This window comes from Halichoerus grypus, chromosome 7 (genome assembly GCF_964656455.1).
Source record: "Halichoerus grypus chromosome 7, mHalGry1.hap1.1, whole genome shotgun sequence".
Classification (NCBI taxonomy): domain Eukaryota; kingdom Metazoa; phylum Chordata; class Mammalia; order Carnivora; family Phocidae; genus Halichoerus; species Halichoerus grypus.
Window position 1 is genome coordinate 34,857,110 of NC_135718.1, and position 18,610 is coordinate 34,875,719.

Sequence of the window (18,610 nt, forward strand, 5' to 3'; positions counted from 1 at the left end):
CCCCCAGGGAAAGGTATGGCAATAGAGAATGACCAGGTCCAAGCTGCCCAGGTCAGAGCTGCTGAAGCACAGTCTGTTCACCAATGCAACATTTCTAGAGAGCAGTGAGCTGATTCTCCAGTGGTGAGCAGGGGACTACATATGAATTGGGACCTGCAGGCCAATGTATCCCTGAGGAAAAGTCCACATGAACAATTCAAGAAACTAGTAAGAAACAAGGGGCAGAAAGCTGTGGGACAAAAGCACAGCAGGCTTCTGGAGGGCTGGAGATCCTTTCTCTCAAGGTCAGGATCATTCCCACCTGCCGTTATCCATCTCCCACATATAACATTTCACCTTCAGTCAAGAAAGCAGAGGAAAAAGATGGCTCATCTGAACTTGGGCCCCAGCTATGTACTTCAGACTGTAGCTCCGCATCTACCCTTACTTATAACACAACTCCTGCCCAGAACCATGGTGCCTGAAAACCAAAGTGTCCTGGAGAAAAAACGGTGTTTAAGGGGGTAACATTCCATTTGGGTACATTGCAGCCATTAGACCCCCTGGTCTGGGGAAGGCAGCTGGGTTTGTGCCAGGGAGGCTCCCCACTCTAGGAAACGGGACCAAAGTTCTTGCTTACAGGGCCATTCATCCTTGGAAAGGAAGCTGGGTTTAGACCCAGGGTCCCAGATGGCCTTGCAAAAGGAGCTGGATTGATACCCACAGGGCCTGCTGGAGAAGAGCCCAGGGGCCCAGGAGCTGACGTGGGGAAAGTAACCTGACCAGGGCCTAATGGGCCAGTAGACCTTGGGAAGGCAGCGGGACTTGGACCCTACAAGCCACTGGCCCTTGGGAAGTTAGTTGGGTTGGGGCCTAGTGGCCCAGAGGTTCTTGGGAAAATTGCTGGACTTGAGCCCTGGATGCCAGCAGACCTCTGGAAGGTAGATGGATTTGAAGCCAATGTGCCAGAGGACTGAGAGAAGACAGCTGGATTCAGGCCCCCTGAACCTGTCCCCCTTGGAAAGGGATTAGCATTTACCCCCATGGGCCCAGCTGGCCTTGAAAAATGAGCTGAATTAGGACCTATGGGGCCAGAAGCCCTGGACATGGATGGATTTGGCCCTGGAAGGCCAATTCCCCAAGGACCAGGACCCGAGTTTGGGCCTATGGGGCCAGGTACTCTTGCCATAGAGGATGGGCTTGTGCCCATGTTTCCAGAAGCCTGTGAGAAAGCAGCTGAATTTGCTCCTAAAAGACCTGCTGCTCTTAGAATGGGGGCAAGATCTAGGCCTTGAGGTCCAGCCATTCTTAAGACCAGATCTTGTGCCCAGGAGGCCACCCGCTCTGGTGTCCACATTAGGGCCTGGGCCCAGGCCACCGGCCCTTGGGTTGGGTCCAAGGACTGGGTCCAGGCCACCTGCTCTAGGGCTGGGCCCAAGGCCTGGGCCTGGAAACATAGCCGACCTCGGGGCAGGGTTTGTACCAATGAAGCCTGACCTCAGATTGGGACTTGGTCCTGGTCCCAGGCCAATGGGCCTAGGATTAGGAGGACCATTCCCAGAAGTCAACAGGACACCTGCTCTCAGGTTGGGCCCAAACTCAGGGCCCATAGGGCTGCCACTTCTGGGGTCAGGACCCGTTCCCAGGAGACCACCTGACCTTGGGTTGGACATAGGACCCGGCCCTGGAAGACCCCCTAACCTTGGGTTAGACAGAGGCCCTGGACCTGGAAGAACCCCTGCCCTAGGGTTTAGAGATGGATGTGGGCCTGGGCCCAAAAGGCCACCGGGCCTTGGGAAAGAAACTGCACCTGCGCCAGTGGGGTTCATTCCTCTTGGAAAAGAAGCCATGCCTGGGTCACGAGCACCAGCAGGGAAAGGTGCTGGATTTGAAGCCAATGAGCCTGATGAAGTTGGAAAAGGTGATGGGTTCCTTGGAAATGGGGCCAGATTTCCACCAAGAGAACCAGTTGCCATGAGGAAGGGATCAGAATTCATGCCCAGCGGGTGGCCTGTGTTCAAAACAGGACCCCCCTGTGGTCCCAGGGAACTGTTGAGCCGTCCTCGAGGTGGCAACTGAGCACGAGTCTAAGGAGTTGGCCGCTCTCTAGGGAAAATCCGGGGTTCTTTCATACTTTCTTGGGAACGTTGGTGATAATGGGCTTGGGGCGAGTTTTGAAAAGGATCTTGTTTTTGATGAGTGCTGTCACCAGGTACCGGGTGCCAGTCTTGCAGCCAAGCTCATCACAGTCCTGCTCCCCAGGAGTGTGTTTGACAAGAACAGCAAAAGGTTTCTCCAGATGGATGATTTTTCCATACAGGATATGATGCCCCACGATCAGCACAGGGATTCCCTCAGTGGTGTGATGTAGGTCTCCCAGGAGGTTTCCAGCTAATCCAGTGCTGTAGTGAGCCTCGATCTCCCCCTGTAGCTCCATCAGCACCCATTCTGCCAGGCCTCCAGCCCCAGCACTGGAAATAACAATTTGCACCATGAGCTTTCCCTGTCTTTAAAAAGCAACTGAAAGTAAGCTGATATGGTGGCCGCCGATTGCGGTGCTGCGCAGCCAACGGGCAACAACCGAACCTGATGCCAACTGATTCTTAAAGTGAGTTCCCGGAAGAATCTACGTTAATTTATGTTTACATTTCATTGACCAAAAAGTAGTTTCATGGCTTCAAATAGCTGCAAGGGAAAATGTAGCATTTACTCTGGGTAGCCACGTGTCCAGCTAAAATTGCCATTACTATGGAAGGGGAGAAGCCAAACGATAATTTGAAGCCAATCATTCTGTGGCACAGAGAGCCACTCTCAGGGGCAGCCAGAGTGGGAAGAATCTTCGGACTCTGATGGCTTTTGATGGCACAGGGGAAAATAATTAATAAAGTGGTTGGTGCTGATAAATTGGATTTGCCTTTGATCTTATCAAGAAAATATGATCTGGAAGTGCTCTGTCCAATGAGTTAGCCACTAGCCATATGTGACTCTCAAGCATCTGAAATGTGGCTCATCCAGCTGGAGATGTGCTATAATATATACACTGGATTTTGAAGACTTAGTATAGGAATGTAAAGAAACCTCAATTTTTTTTACGGTGCCTACATGTTGAAATAATATTTTGCATGTACTGGATTAAATAAAATATTATTGAAATTAATTTCACCAGCTTAGTTTTACTTCTTAAATTTAACAGTATGTATGTGGCTTGCATTATTTTTCCACTGTCCCAAATCTAAAAGAGCCTGTCTCCTCAGGCAGGAGATTCTATATGATACAGAGAGGGATCACTTGATTAAATAAATGACTAAACGAATGATAAATTCTCTAACATGGGACTCAGAGAGCAAGATTCTGGTACCATACCTGGAACTGTTGTCCAAAGGAGGTGGTTCTGTGTTCTTTGCCCTTGACAGGCTTGTCCCCACAAGGGACAGATGATAATGTCACCAGTCCTTAAGAGCAGCCAAGTGACCTTCACCTCATGCTCTGGCTCTACTTCAGTGACCCACTCTACAATTCCATTTTCAGGTTACCTCTAGTTTTTCTATGAATATTTCCACACAGTGAGAAACTATTAAGCCAAGTGATCTGCTTGGATGAAATGACATTTCTGAACTTCAACTTAAAAGACTGGAATGCTAATAATGAGAAAATGTATTTGCCGTCAGAGTCTTCGCATTTTTTCCCTTCTTCCTGTCAAAGATCCTTAATTATCTAGGGCACTGGTGCTTCAAGTATGGCCTGTGGACCAGCAGCATCAGTATGACCTGGGAACTTGTTAGAAATGCAAATTCTCTGGCCTCACCCTGGACCTAATGAATCAGAAACTGGGGGTACGGCCCAGCACTTGGTGTTTTAACAAGCCTTCCAAATGATTACTGCTGTTAGCTCAAGTTTGAGACCCATTAGTTTAAAGTGATAGTTTTCTTAAAAAATAGATCATCTCCCTAAGATGTACCTAGTAGTTTTTTTTTTTTTTTTAAGGCTTATCCTGTTTAATGTAATATGTCATTAAAGGGAAATTATGCAGGAATTATTACCTTTTGGTTATAAATAAATGTGATGTCACATTTCTTGCTGGCTTCTGAGTACAATTTGGTAAGAAAAAGAGCTTTGAGAAATATCTGAAAAATATAAGGTATTGGAGGCTATTTTTGGGTATGAGTTTCCTTAGCCTACCTCTTCTTCTTCTTCTTTTTTTTTTTTTTTTTAAAGATTTTATTTATTTATTTGACAGAGAGAGACACAGCGAGAGAGGGAATACAAGCAGGGGGAGTGGGAGAGGGAGAAGCAGGCTTCCCGCGGAGCAGGGAGCCCGATGCGGGGCTCGATCCCAGGACCCTGGGATCATGACCTGAGCCGAAGGCAGACGCTTAACGACTGAGCCACCCAGGCGCCCCTCATCTTCTTTTTTTAAAAAAGATTTTATTTATTTGACAGAGAGAGTGCGCGAGTACAAGCAGAGGGAATGGCAGGCAGAGGGAGAGGGCGAAGCAGGCTCCCCGCTGAGCAAGGAGCCCAATGGAGGGGCTCAATACCAGGACCCTGGGTGCATGACCTGAGCTGAAGGCAGACGCTTAACCGACTGAGCCACCCAGGCGCCCCTCTAAGTGACATTCTTTATTTTCTCAGACAGCTGTTCTCACTTCCCCACTTTTAATCATGTGAACAGTTTTATCCTGTAAAGTCTTTCCCCACTCCTAATCCCTTAATAAGTCTGTGCTTGACTCTGCAGACACCCGAACCCAGTTCTTCCAAGGCACAGGGTCTACAATTAGACTCTTGAAATATGATGCATGATGACAGTTGCAGCTAGCAGCAGTAGGAAGAATGTAGGGCACCATCCATCACTAAATTTGGGAACCTGCAAAAATGCCAGGCACACAGACGGTGGGCCAACCTCTTTGCTTGCTGACCAGTACCCCCTCAACTCCACTCGAGGGGACTGGCATTTGCCCCAGAAACTCTTGAGTACTCTTGCCTTTCTTGAACTGCTGATGGAGTCATACCTCAGACTCCGGCACTCCTGTCAGCAGATCGTACCTTTTGGGGTAGGGATTAGGTGGGGTAGGGGTGGGAATATTACTGGATCTGAAAACTGATGCCTGGCCCTTACCAGCTCTTGCACAGGCAGGCATCAACAATGTGTACGGAGTTTTATAGTTTCCAAGACACTTTCAGATTTCATCATTTATGAAGCAACTACACCTCTCTGAGAGGGGATCAAGGAGTTACCATCATCAGTTTTATAGGTGAGATAACAGTTCTGGAAGGTTGCCATCTTTTCCCGGGTACCTCAAACAAGAAAAGGCAAAGCTGAGCTTACAGCAAGGCTTTATGTAAACTTGACCTTTGGTTTACCATCTCTTCCTTGCTGAATGGTTAAAATCTCACACTAAAAACCCCCAAGGGGCATCTTAATGGCTTTGTTCGGTGAAGATTTGATACAATGAATGCATTTATGGAAAACACATTTGTATTCAGATTACAAGTGGCCATCACATCCATTACTTTATCTAGTTTCTGTAACAACCTTACCTAGATGCTTTTGTTATTCTTGGTTTACAGCTGACAAAAAACAGGCTGGAGTAGGATGGGTAGCTTGCTCTACTCAAAACAGAACCTCTGCCCACCACATTCAGCTAACTCCTCTCTGCTATAAATTCTAAACTGCAAAGAAAGGAGATGAATGCAGTAAGGCAGGTATCTCAAACCATTTCTGTTTTATTTTTTACCTTTTTAAAAAGATTTTTAGTTATTTGAGAGAGAGAGAGAGCACAAGCAGGGGAAGGGGTCAGAGGAAGAGGGAGAAGCAGACTCCCTGCTCAGCAGGGACTCCAATGCGGGGCTAGATTCCAGGACCCTGGGATTATGACCTGAGCCGAAGGCAGACGCTTAACCAACTGAGCCACCCAGACACCCCAAACTATTTCTGTTTTAGAAATAACAGATGCGGGCGCCTGGGTGGCTCAGTCGTTAAGCGTCTGCCTTCAGCTCAGGTCATGATCCCAGAGTCCTGGGATTGAGCCCCGCATCGGGCTCCCTCCTCAGTGGGAAGCCTGCTTCTCCTTCTCCCTCTCCCCCTGCTTGTGTTCCCTCTCTCGCTGTGTCTCTCTGTCAAATAAATAAATAAAATCTTTAAAAAAAATTAAAAAAAAAAAAAAGAAAAGAAATAACAGATGCTTGGGAGACTCCCACCTGCTTTCATGAACTCTGTGAAGTTCTAGGGGTGGGAGCAAATGCCCCAGGTGATGCTTCTGATTGGCTGAGGCTGGGAAACACTGCATCAGGGGAAAGATACATGCAGAGTGCTACAAGTTGTTTCCTTTAAATGCCTTGATTTTTTCATAGGAGGTGTTTCTTTCTGATGGGTGTTTTGGGTGGGCCTTTGGGAAGGAGGTCAGTGAGGGGACTTCACCACTAGATCTTTTACTTCCTTCTTTATGCACAATTTTCTTTTCTTTTCTTTTTTTTTTTTACAATTTTCTTTTTTTTTAAGGTTTTATTTATTTAGGGGCGCCAGGGTCCTGGGGTCCAGCCCCGCATTGGGCTCACTGCTCTGGGGGAAGCCTGCTTCTCCCTCTCCCACTCCCCCTGCTTGTATTCCCTCTCTCGCTGTGTCTCTCTGTCAAATAAATAAATAAAATCTTAAAAAAAAAAAAAAAAGACCCTGGGATCACGACCCAAGCCGAAGGCAGACGCTTAACGACTGAGCCACCCAGGCGCCCCTTTATGCACAATTTCTATCCATCTAAGGTTTGGCTTCCCTGGATAGCAACCGCGACTGTAATTAAATTTCATCTGGTGAAATACTGACCTGGTTCAGATAATTTTAGATTCAAGTTTCATCCTCTAACGGATAGCTATCTCTTCCATCTTGCAATTCTGTGTAGTTCTGAGTTACAATTCTTCTGAAAATAGACATCAGTTGTTAAATTGATTCTTAAATATTCCCTGTCAAGGATTTCCACTGTCAAAAGACTCTAGAACCTTCAACCAGCATCAGCATCATCTGGGAGCTTGTTAGAAATGCCAAGCTCAGATTCTGCCTCAGGTGTACTGAATCAGAACCTGCATTCAGCAAGATGTCCCAGTGATTCATTTGTACATTAACTTTTGAGAAGCCCTGGTTTAGGACATCTTTCCTTTCAGTAATAGTTACAATGTATTAGGTACCCACTATCTCTCAGGGGAGGTATTTTACACTTTTAAAATCTGGTCCTCACAATGACCCTGGAGAGAAAGAATTATTATCCTCATCCTATGAAGGAGGAAACTGGTTCTGAGAGATTTAACCACTTGCCCAGTTAGTAGGTAATGAATGAGATGGAATTAAAGCAGGTCTACTCTTTCTTAGAACACTTGGCTTAAACCTTTTTCTTCCTTCCCTTCCTTAAGCTCTCCACTCAACTGAGTCCCCCCGCCCACAATCTCACATTTGATGCAATTGATGAACCAATATTGATATATTATTAGTAACTAAAATCCACAGTTTGCATTACAGTCCACTCTTTGTGTTGTACATTCTATAGGTTTTGCCAAATGATAATGTAATTCACTGCCCTAAAAGTCCCATGTTACAATTATTCATCCCTCCCCGTCCTCTCCCAACCCTTGGCAACTGCTATCTTTTTATTCTCTTTATAGTTTGGTCTTTCTTTTATAATAAAAAAATGATTCTTGTACCTGGGAGACAAGTAAATAACCAAAGGATGTTGGTTGGCATTTTGTCCATCTAATACTTCATTGTTGGGTGCCTGGGTGGCTCAGTTGCTTGAGCATCTGCCTTTGGCTCAGATCATGATCCCAGGGTCCTGGGATCAAGTCCTGCATCAGGCTCCCTGCTCAGCGGAGAACCTGCTTCTCCCTCTCCCTCTGCCTGCCTCTCTCTCTCTCTGTCAAATAAATAAATAAAAAAAAAATCTTTAAAAAAAATAATTCTTCATTGTGTCTCCCAAATCCAGAATAGTGATAATAATGGGAATAACTAGGGGAACCCTCTTTACATTTTGATTTAAATCCTTCCATATATGTGATTATATATGTACGTATGGTTACATATATGTACGGTCTCCTGTGTTTGAAAGGATAATTCATTATGTGAAGATTTATTAAATGTTTAATATGCTCCAGACATCCCTCAAGGCACTTCATAGATCTTCTTTTAATCTTTATCACACGAAAGATTGAGAAATTACGGATAAGCTCAAGGTGGTTCTTAACTTGCTGTAGGGATTTATAATCTAATAACAATGATATTTAATAATGGATATTTGTTGTTTGCAAAACAGTTTTTTTCACATGAGCGATCTTACCTTCAAAATAATCTTTTGAATTATTATTGGCTTTATTTTGCTGTGAGTTTAAGAGACTTGTCTTGGAAGCAGATCTAGTTTTTTTCCTGCCAAATCCTGCACTACTGCAGTGCTGATTCACACTAAGTTCGTGGCAAACCAGACCTCTTCCCCTACTTGTCTCAGTGTTTAACCATGTCATCTTAGTTCTCAACTTGTGCACTTGTTGCAGTTCAGTAATACATTTTTCTTTTAATAGATATTCAAAAATATTTACTAAGCAGCTACAATTCTGCTGGGAGCTTTATGTACATGGATGAATAAAAATATTTGGTCTTTGCTCTTGTGGGGCCTACAATCTGTTCAATTTATACCTGTGTGATTAACTAGGATGCAGTGGAGAAGATTTCTTGAATTCTGTTTCACCATTAAGCAAGCAGATGCACTTTGGCATCATTTGCAAATTTAGGAACCACATTTTATGTTCTGCTCAAGTCTTTGGCAAAGAGTTGTCAAGCCCTTTATTTTCTTTCTTGATGGATTTAAAAAGGAGAGCTAAAGATGGAGCACTCTCTTTGGGTAAGGTTGTTTGGCAAGATATGTAGCTAACATTTCTTCATCTTCCCTAAGGATATCATGAAAGACTTCATCAGATGATTTACAGAACCTAAACGTCACTCTGTATCAGTATTCCCTGATTTCTAATGATTAAGTGCAGGGACTCTGGAGCTTGGATGCCTTGGGTTCAAATCCTGGAGCTACTACTTATTAGCTGTGTGATCTTGGGCATGTTACTTGATCTCTCTGTACCTTAGTTTCCTACGTTTGTAAGTACATTCATAAGTTCAAAGCATATTAGTAAATTATAAATTGATAAATTTCAGTAAATCTGAAAGTCTAAACAATATGAATGATTTTTCTGGTAAGATATAAATGAGTAAAATTGGTGCAAGAAGAGACAGAAAGCCAAAAATGATAGAAGAAATGAAAAAAGTTATTAAATTCTTCCTTAAGGAAAAAAACCCTACTGAAATTGGTTTGCAACTGAATCTAATCTTCAAGGAAGAGTTAATTCAATATCTTTAATCCGTTAACCAAATTACTTCATACTCTAGAAAGGTCTGGAAAGTTCCTCAATATCATGAAACAAGCATAACTTTAATACTAAAATCTGATAAATATAGCACCAAATGCTTCTGTAGTTCACCTTATGCATATATATGAAAGGTTTCTAGATAAAACTTTAGCACACCCATTTGAAAAATAAGAACAAAGTTGGGGACTCACAGTACCTGATTTTAGATTTACCACCTACCAAGAAAGTGTGATAAAAGCAAAGTCTTATAGAAGAATGGAATAGAATAGAGACTCCAGAAATAGACCCAAACACGTTTATGATCAACTGAATTTTGAAACAAGTGCAAAGGAAATTCAGTGGAGAAAGGACAGCCTTTTAAACAAATGGGGCTGAAGCAACTGGAAGCCTATATGTGAAAGCAAAAACAAAAAGAGTAACGACAGTAACAACAACAATAAAACCTGATCCTTACCTTACATCTTTAAAGATACTAAATTGAAATGCATTATAGACATAAATGTAAGAGCTAAAACTATACAACCTCTAGAAGAAAGCATAGAAAAAGAGAGGAAAATCTCTGTAATCTTGGGTTAAGCAAAGATTTCATAAATAGCACATAAAAAAATGAACCATAAAAGAAAAAATTAAAATAAAATGCATTGAAAAATTAAAATGTGTTTTGTCAAAATAGAAAATTTTTGCCCTTTGAAAGACAACATTAAAGTAAATGATAGGGGGGCACCTGGGTGGCTCAGTCGTTAAGCGTCTGCCTTCGGCTCAGGTCATGATCCCAGAGTCCTGGGATCGAGCCCCGCATCGGTCTCCCTGCTCTGCGGGAAGCCTGCTTCTCCTTCTCCCACTCCCCTTGCTTGTGTTCCCTCTCTTGCTGTGTCTCTCTCTGTCAAATAAATAAATAAAATCTTAAAAAAAAGAAAAAAGTAAATGATAGGTAAGGCATACACTGGGAGAAAAAATATTTGCAACATATATATCTAATAATGGACCTGTATCCAGAATATGTAAATAACTCTTACAGTTCAATAAAAAGTCAAACAGCCCATTGACAATACCAAATGCTGGCAAAGATGTAGAGCAACTGGAACTCTCATACCTTTCTGTGAGGAATGCAAAATAGTGCAACAACTTTGGGGAAGAGTTTGGCAGTTTTAGAGTGTTAAACATATATTTGTCATATGACCCAGCAATCTCACACATATGCATTTACTCAAGGGAATGAAAGTATTTGTTTACACAAAGGCATACTTAAATTTTTATAGCAGATATATTCATAGTAGTCAAAAACCGGAAACAAAAAATCTGAAAGTCCATCGACTGGTGAATGGATAAACAAATTGTGGTACACCTATAGGATGGAATACTATTCCACAATAACAAAGGAACAAACTACTGATGCATGCAGCAAGATGGATGGATTTCAAAAACATTATGTAGAGTGATAAAAACATTCACAAAAGCCTAATACTGTATGACTTTATTTATAACATAACATTCTGGAAAAGATGAGACTAGGACAGAAATCAGACCAGTGGTTCCCAGGGATTTGGGGTGGGAGAAACTGACTGCAAAAGAGCTTAAAGAAATACTCTGGTGTGATGGAAATGTTTCTATCTTGATTGTGGTAGATGTTACATGACTGAAAATAGTTGTCAAATTCATCAAATTGTGTACTTCAGGAGGATGAATTTTACTATCTCTAAATTATACCTCAATAAACTGGACTCACAAAATGTAGTAAGTTTAGTAATGGTGTTGAAAGAATAATAGACCCTAACTAAGTTTTAGGAATGCCAGAAAGGTTTGCCATTAGGAAATCCAACAATATAATTCCCTACAGCAACAAATTAAGGAAAAAATATGAAGTCATCAGTAAATGCCAAGAAAGGTTTTGATACAATCAGCAGTCATTTCTAATTAAAACTTTAATTAAAATATTGAATGTACAAAAGAAACTCTTACAAAAATATATCAGGAAACACGTATAAGAATATTCATAACAGAAAGCTGGAAACAACCCAAATGTCCATCAACAGGAGAATGAATACATAACTTATGGTTTATTCACATAATGTACTATTATATGGCATTCAAAAGAATGACTCACAGCTACACATAAGAATATGGATGAATCATCAATAGGACATGGGGGGGAATATGTAGGTCCCCAAAGGTTACGAAAGAGTAGCATGATAGGTGGGAGCTAAGACAGTGGCATAGAAGAAGGACCCCGGGCTAGCCTCTCTCGTCCCTCCAACACAACTAGATAACTATCAGATCATTCTGAATACCCAAGACCTGAGGACTGACAGAACAAACTGCACAACTAGAGGGAGAGAAGAGCCACATCGAGCAAGGTAGGAAGTGTGGAGACGTGGTTTGGGGGTGAAATGGATCATGGGTGCTATGGAGGGAAGAGAGCCTTGGTCGTGGAGAAAGGTGAGAGACAGAGAAAGAGAGAGAGGAACACACAGGGGAACGCACAAGGAGAACACTTCCTCAAAGCCATTGGCTGGGAAAAAGAGAGGGACTGATTTTCGTGAGTCTTTGTAACCAGTGGGGCTTAAAGACTGGAGTTTTAAAGGTCGGCAGGCTTGGCTGGGATAGAGCCCTGAGGGCACTGCCCTACCCCTGGAGAGAAGGCAGGCAAACAACCAGGGTCAGATAGCGTGGAGGCAGAGATCTGAGGATTACCTGGGGTACATGAGGGAGATTGTTCACTCTTCTTGGAGCACATCTGTGAGAGGTGGTGTTTGCAGAGATGCCTCTCTGGGGACAAAAGAGCCAGGTGGCACCATTGGCCCCCCACCCCTCAGCATAGATGTAGAACTCCTTGCTGAGGGTGGCTCACCCCAACATTGGCTGCCTAGCTTGCTTTCTGCAAGTCCCATGCCCCTGCACTCTGGTATGACTGCCCTTCTTGGTCAAACCCGCATCAGTCCCAGTGCAGGGAGACCCTCCCCAAGAAGACCAGCACAGGCCCCTGCCCATACCACGTCCCTAAAGTTTGGAGTTTTAAAAGTCAGCAGGCTTGGCTGGAATAGAGCCCTAAGTACACTGCCCTGCTCCTGGAGAGAAGGCAAGCAAACAACCTGGAGACACACAGAGTGAAAACAGCGGTCTGAAAAACATCTGGGATGCCCAGGGGGCAGATTATTTGCTCTTCTGGGAGTGCTTCCCTGAGAGCAGCAAGCATGGAGTCCGCTCTCTGGGGACAAAGGAGCTGGCTGGAGCCATTTCCCTCCCTGGCCCCTCAACATAAACCAACTCCAGTGAACAGCACAGCGTCAACACTGGTGCCTAACCTGCTTACATCAGGCCCCCTGCGCTCTGCCAGTACTGCCCTTTTTGGGCAAGTATGCCTCAGTCCCAGTGCAATGGGATCCTTCCCCAGAAATCCAGCAGAAACCCATACATGCACAACATCTCCCAACCAGAGAGTTCTTCAAGGCTTCAGTTCTAGTGGAAGCAGCATCAGGTCTTATTTAACAAGCAGACCAGAGCAGACCTAGTTAAAACTCGCCACACTCTGGCCAAGGTCCAAGCACTACCCACTGCAGGCAAGGAGAGTCTCTGGAGATGACTGGCCTGAAGGACAGAACAGCCAAAACACAGCAGCAGAGTGCATGCAGCACACACCACAGATACTCCTTAAAGTGCCAGGTCCTGGACACTATAAGACCTCATCATTAAGTCATTACTCTCAGGAGCAGGAAACATAACAGGCTTTTCCAACACACAGAAAGAGACAGACACCTAGACAAAATGCCAAGATGGAGGAATTCATCCCAGATGAAATAACAAGAAAAGGTAATGGCCAGAGATCTAATCAAAACAGATATAAGTAACATGCCTGAAGAATTTAAAGCAACAACCATAAGGATACTCACTGGGCTTGAGAAAAGTATAGAAAACTTTAGAGAGGCCCTTACCACAGAGGAAAAATGAGTTAAAAAATAGAAATGAAAAATACAATAACTGATTTTAAAATAGAGTGGATGTCCACATCCTTGCCAATATTTGTTGTTTCCTGACTTGTTAATTTTAGCCATTCTGACTGGTGAGATGGTATCTCATTGTGGTTTTGATTTGTATTTCCCCGATGCCAAGTGATGTTGAGCATTTTTTCATGTGTCTGTTAGCGATTTGTATGTCTTCTCTGGAGAAATGTCTGTTCATGTCTTCTGCCCATTTCTTGACTGGATTTTTTGCTTTATTGGGTGTTGAGTTTGATAAGTTCTTTATAGATCTTGGATACTAGCCTTTATCTGATATGTCATTCGCAAATATCTTCTCCCATTCCATAGATTGCCTTTTAGTTTTGTTGACTATTTCCTTTGTTGTGCAAAAGCTTTTTATCTTGATTAAGTCCCAATAGTTCATTTTTGCTTTTGTTTCCCCTCCCTTTGGAGACATGTCTAGCAAGAAGTTGCTGTGGCTGAGGTCAAAGAGGTTGCTGCCTGTGTTCTCCTCTAGGATTTTGATGGATTCCTGCCTCACATTTAGGTCTTTCATCCATTTTGAGTTTATCTTTGGAAATGGTGTAAGAAAATGGTCTAGTTTCATTCTTCTACATGTGGCTGTCCAATTTATTGATGGATGGATGAATGGATAAAAAAGATGTGGTGTATATATACAATGAAATATTACTCAACCATCAGAAAGGATGAAATCTTACCATGTACATCAACGTGGATGGAACTGGAGGGTATTATGCTGAGCAAAATAAGTCAATCAGAGAAAGACAATTATCATATGGTTTTACTCATATGAGGAACATAAGAAACAGCACAGAAGATCATAGGGGAAGGGAGGGAAAAACGGAATGGGAAGAAATCAGACAGGGAGACAAACCATGAGAGACTCTTAACTATGGGAAAGAAACTGAGGTTTGCTGGAGGGGAGGTGGGGGGATGGGTAACTGGGTGACAGGCATTAAGGAGGGCACGTAATGTGATGAGCACTGGATATTATATGCAATTGATGAATTACTGAACTCTACATCTGAAACTAATGATGTTCTATATGTTGGCTAACTGAATTTAAATAAATAAGAAACAGAGTAGATGTAATGAACACAAGGATGGAAGAAGCAGGGGAGTGTATAGGTGATACAGAAGATAAAATAATGGAAAATAAGCTGAATAAAAGAGAGAAAGAAGAATTATGCAACATGAGAATAGACTTAGGGAACTCAGTGACTTCATCAAACATAATAACATTCATATCATAGGAATCCCAGAAGAAGAGACAGAAAAGGGGACAGAAAATTTATTTGAGGAAATAATAGCTGAAGACTTCCCTTATCTGGGTAAGGAAACAGACATCCAAATCCAGGAGCACTCTAGAGAACTACCATCAGAATCAACAAAAACAGGTCAACACCAAGACATATTGTAATTAAATTTGCAAAATATAGTGATAAAGAAAAAATCCTAGAAGCAGAAAGACAAAAGAAGTACATAACTTACAAGGGAAGACCCATAAGGCTAGCTGCAGATGTCTCCACAGAAGGAGAGTAGCATGACATATTCAATGTGCTGAATGGGAAAAATCTACAGCCAAGAATACTCTATCCAGCAAGGCTATCATTCAGAATAGGAGAGATAAAGAGTTTCCCAGACAAACAAAAACTAAAGGAGTTCATGACCACTAAACCAGTCCTGTAAGAAATATTAAAGGAGACTCTTTGAGTGGGAAGGAAAGACCAAAAGTGACAAAGGCAAGAAAGGAACAGAGAAAATCTCCAGGAACAACCACAAAATAAGTAATAAAATGGCACTAAATATGTATCTATCAACAATTACTCTGAATGTAAATGTACTAAATGCTCCAAAGACATAGGGTGTCAGAATGGATAAAAAAAACAAGACCCATCTATGTGCTGCCTACAAGAGACTCATTTTAGACCTAAGGACACCTGCAGATTGAAAGTGAGGGGATGCAGAAACATTTAGCATGAAAATGGACATAAAAAGAAAGCTGGAGTAGCAATACTTATAGTGCACAAACTAGACTTTAAAACAAAGCCTGTAATAAGAGATGAAGAAGGACACTATATCATAATAAAGGGGACTATCCAACCAGAAGATATAACAATTATAAATATTTATGCTTTTAACATGGGAGCACCCAAATATATAAAGCAATTAATAACAAACAAAGGAACTCATTGATTATAGTACAATAATAGGGGACTTTAACACCCCACTTATATCAATGGGCAGATCATCCAAACAGAAAATCAACAAGGAAACAATGGCTTCGAATGCCACACTGGACCAGATAGACTTAATAGATACATTCAGAACATTTCATCCTAAAGCAGAATACACATTTTTTTCAAGTGCACATATGACACTCTCCAGAACAGATCACATACTAGGTCACAAGTCACACCTCAACAAGTACAAAAAGACTGAGATCATATGATGCATATTTTCTGACTACAATGCTATGAAACTTGAAGTCAGCCACAAGAAAAAATTTGGAAAGACCAGAAATACATGGAGGTTAAACATCATGCTACTAAAGAATGAATGGGTCAATCAGGAAAATAAAAAAGAAATTAAAAAAACCATGGAAACAAATGAAAATGGAAACATGATGGTCCAAAACCTTTGGGATGCAGCAAAAGTGGTCCTAAGAGGGAAGTACATAACAATACAGGCCTACCTCAAGAAGCAAGAAAAATCTCAAATAAACAACCTAACCTTACATTTAAAGGAGCTAGAAAAAGAACAACAAATAAAGCCTAAAGCCAACAAAAGAAGGGAAATAATCAAGATTAGAACAGAAATAAATGATATAGAAACTAAAAAAAAAGTAGAACACATCAATGAAACCAGGAGCTGGTTCTTTGAAAAAATCCATAGGATTGCTAAACCCCTAGCCAGACTTATCAAAAAGAAAAGTATAAAATAAAATCACAAATGAGAGAGGAGAAATAACAACCCAAACCACAGAAGTATAAACAATTATAAAAGAATATTATGAAAAACTATTTGTCAACAAATTGGACAACCTGGACGAAATGGATAAATTCCTAGAAACATATAAACTACCAAAACTGAAATAGGAAGAAATAGAAAACTTGAATAGACCAATAACCAGCCAAGAAATTGAATCAGTAATCAAAAAACTCCCAACAAACAAAAGTCCAGGGCCAGATGGCTTCACAGGTGAATTCTACCAAACACTTAAAGAAGAGTTAATGCCTATTCTTCTCAAACTATTCCAAAAAATAGAAAAGGAAGGAAAACTTCCAAATTCATTCTATGAGGCCAGCATTACTCTGACCCCAAAACCAAAGACGTCACTAAAAAAGAGAACTACAGGCCAATATCCCTGATGAACATGGATGCAAAAATTCTCAATAAAATACTAGCAAATCTAATCCAACAGTACATTAAAAGAATCATTCACCGAGATCAACTGGGATTTATTCCTGGGCTGTAAGGGTGGTTCAATATTTGCAAATCAATCAACTTGATACACCACATTAATAAAGGAAAGGATATGATCCTTTCAATAGATGGCCAGAAAAATCATCTGATAAAGTACAACATCCATTCATGATAAAAACTGTCAAAAAATAGGGTTAAAGGGAACATACCTCAACATAATAAAGCCCCTATATGAAAATCCCATAGCTCATATCATCCTCAATGGGGAAAAACTGAGAGCTTTTCCTCTATGGTCAGGAATAAGACAGGGATGTCCACTCTCACCACTGTTAGTTAACATAGTACTGGAAGCCGTAGCCACAGCAATCAGACAACACAAAGAAATAAAGGGCATAAAAATTGGCAAGGAAGAAGTCAAACTTTCACTTTTGCAGATGACATACTCTATGTAGAAAAACCCAAAACACTCCAGCAAAAAAATTGTTAGAACTGATCAACAAATTCAGCAAAGTTATAGGATACAAAATCAACATACAGAAATCTGTTGCATTTCTATACACCAATAATGAAGCAGCAGAAAGAGAAATCAAGGAATCAATCCTATTTACAATTATACCAAAACCAATAAGATACCAAGGAATAAACTTAACCAAAAAGGTAAAAGATTTGTACTCTGAAAACTATAAAACACTGATGAAAGAAATTGAGGAAGACACAAAGAAATGGAACACAAAGAAATGGAAGACACAAATCCATGGCCATGCTCATGGATTGGAAGAACAAATATTATTAAAATGTCGGTACTATCCAAAGCAATCTACAGATTTACTGCAATCCCTATCAAAATACCAACAGCATTTTTCCACAGAGCTAGAACAAACAATCCTAAAATGTGTATGGAACCACAAAAGCCTCTGAAATCCAAAGTAATCTTGAAAAAGAAAAGCAAAGCTGGAGGCATCACAATTCTGGACTTCATGTTATATTACAAACCTGTAGTGGTCAAGACACTATGGTACTGACACAAAAATAGACACATAGATCAATGGAACAGAATAGAAAACCCAGAAATGAACCCACAACTATATGGTCAATTAATCTTTGACAAAGCAGGAAAGAATATCTAATGGAAAAAAGTCTCTTCAACAAATGGTGTTGGGAAAACTGGACAGCAACACTCAAAAGAATGAAACTGAACCACTTTCTTACACCATACACAAAAAGTAAATTCAAAATCTATTAAAGACCTAAATGTGAGACAGGAAACCATTAAAATCCTAGAAGAGAACACAGGCACTAACCTCTTTGACATTGGCCACAGCAACTTCTTATGAGATATGTCTCCTGAGGCAAGGGAAACAAAAGCAAAAATAAACTATTGGGACTTAATCAAAATAAAAAGCTTCTGCACAGCGAAGGAAACAATCAACAAAACTAAAAGTCAACCTATGGAATGGGAGAAGATATTTGCAAATGACATATTTGATAAAGGGTTAGTATTCAAAATATATAAAGAACACTTAACACTCAAAAAACAAATAATCCAGTTAAAAAATGGGCAAAAGACACGAATATATATTTTCCCTACAGATGGCCAACAGACACATGAAAAGATGCTCAACATCACTCATCATCAGGGAAATACAAATCAAACCCACAGTGAGATATCACCTCACACCAGTCAGAATGGCTAAAATGAACAACACAGAAAACAACAGGTGTTGGCAGGGATGTGGAAGAAGGGGGAACCCTCTTACGCTGTTGGTGGGAGTGCAAACTGGTACAGCCACTCTGGAAAACAGTACGGAGGTTCCTCAAAAAGTTAAAAATAGAACTAC

At 41.4% G+C, this 18,610-nt stretch overlaps 2 pseudogenes across 1 annotated transcript in view; both read right to left on the reverse strand.

Moving 5' to 3' along the window:
• LOC144382555 (cytochrome c oxidase subunit 4 isoform 1, mitochondrial pseudogene) overlaps positions 1-18,610 on the reverse strand; it is a 117,779-nt pseudogene that overhangs the window by 23,827 nt on the left and 75,342 nt on the right. The gene's annotated exons all lie outside the window — the stretch shown is intronic.
• On the reverse strand, positions 1,795-2,487 carry LOC118536068 (chromosome transmission fidelity protein 8 homolog pseudogene; annotated as a pseudogene).